This window comes from Chrysochloris asiatica, unplaced genomic scaffold, assembly GCF_000296735.1.
Source record: "Chrysochloris asiatica unplaced genomic scaffold, ChrAsi1.0 scaffold00143, whole genome shotgun sequence".
NCBI classification, from domain to species: domain Eukaryota; kingdom Metazoa; phylum Chordata; class Mammalia; order Afrosoricida; family Chrysochloridae; genus Chrysochloris; species Chrysochloris asiatica.
Window position 1 is genome coordinate 8393582 of NW_006408661.1, and position 1546 is coordinate 8395127.

At 45.3% G+C, this 1546-nt stretch overlaps 1 pseudogene; it reads left to right on the plus strand.

The window, feature by feature from the left end:
- The first annotated feature begins 2 nt into the window (after positions 1-2).
- Positions 3-746, plus strand: LOC102833451 (annotated as a pseudogene).
- Positions 747-1546: the final 800 nt, after the last annotated feature.

Genomic DNA, 1546 nt, shown 5'->3' on the forward strand with positions numbered 1-1546 from the left:
CACACCTCGCCCATGACCTTGTAGAGGATGAAAACACACAGATTGCTTTTCTAGACATTGATATATGTGGGCCATCAATTCCCAAGATAATGGGATTGGAAGGAGAACAGTTTCACCAGAGCGGCTCAGGCTGGTCTCCTGTGTACTTACTTGGACGACAACTTGGGCATGATGTCGGTGGGTTTCTTGCTTAGCAGTCCCGATGACGCCGTGATCTGGAGGCGACTCATGAAAAACGACATGATCAAGCAGTTCCTCCGCTTTGTGGACTTGGTTGAGATCGACTACCTCATCGTGGACACACCCGCCTGGGACGTCCAACGAGCATCTCTAGGTCGTCCAGTACCTCTCAGCAGCACGCATGTGATAGTGACCACTCCCCAGGAAGTATCACTGCAGGATGTCTGCAAAGAAATCAGCTTCTGCCACGAGGTGAAGCTGCTCATCATTGGGGTGGTGGAGAACATGAGCGGCTTTGTCTGCCCTAAGTGTGAGAAAGAATCACAGATTTTCCATCCGATGCCTGGAGGCACCGAGCTCATGTACCAGGCAGGCCCTGAAGATCCCCCTCCTCTGCAGAGTGCCTCTGGATCCACAAATGGGGGAAAAGTTGTGACAAAGGACAATCTTTTATGACGGAAGCCCCGAACTCGCCATCCACGCTAGCCTACAGAAGTATAATCCAAAGAATCCAAGTGTTTTGTTGTCTGCACCCTTCACACCAGGAGGAGCCCATCGGTTCCTGATACTCGGGATACATGAAGGACACGCGCGGGCTGATAGCACTGCCAGGGAAGAGAGGAGGTCACAGGGTTACAGGGACCAGGCACAGGCGAGACTCGAACTCTATGCCTCAGAGACACTTTAATCATCCAAGCTCTGTACCCTTTCCCTCAGTATATTTTAAGACAAATGTGTGTTTTAAAAATAAAAATTTCTCCTCCTCCTAAATAAAACAAAGGAAACCAAAAGGGAAGAACATATTTAGCATTTCTGAAGTTGAGAAACTGAAGAAAACATTCAAACCTTGACTTGCATTATTGAAGGATTCTATGGGCAAATTGTTCAATGATGCAGAAAGCATCATAAAAAGATGGAAGGAATACACATATTCACTGACCAAAAAGAAATGGTCCATTTTCAAACATGTCAAGATGTAGTATATTATCAAGAGCAAATGATACTTAGGGAGGAAGTCTAAGGTGCATTGAAGGCACTGGCAAAAAACAAGGTACCAGGAATCAACGGAATATAAATTGAAATCCTTCAAAAAACTGATACTGCACTGGGGGCACTCACTCATCTATGCTAAGAAATTTGGCAGACCTGACCAACTGACTGGAAGAGAGCCATATTTGTGTCCATTCCAAAGAGGGGTGACCCAACAGAATGCAGAAATCATTGGACAATATCAGTGATATCCCATGAGAATAAAACTTTGTTAAAGGTAATACAAAAAAAGCTACAACCATACATTGACAAAGAATTGCCAGATTCAGAAGAGGATGTGGGACAATGGCTATCATTGCCAATGTCAGATGGATCT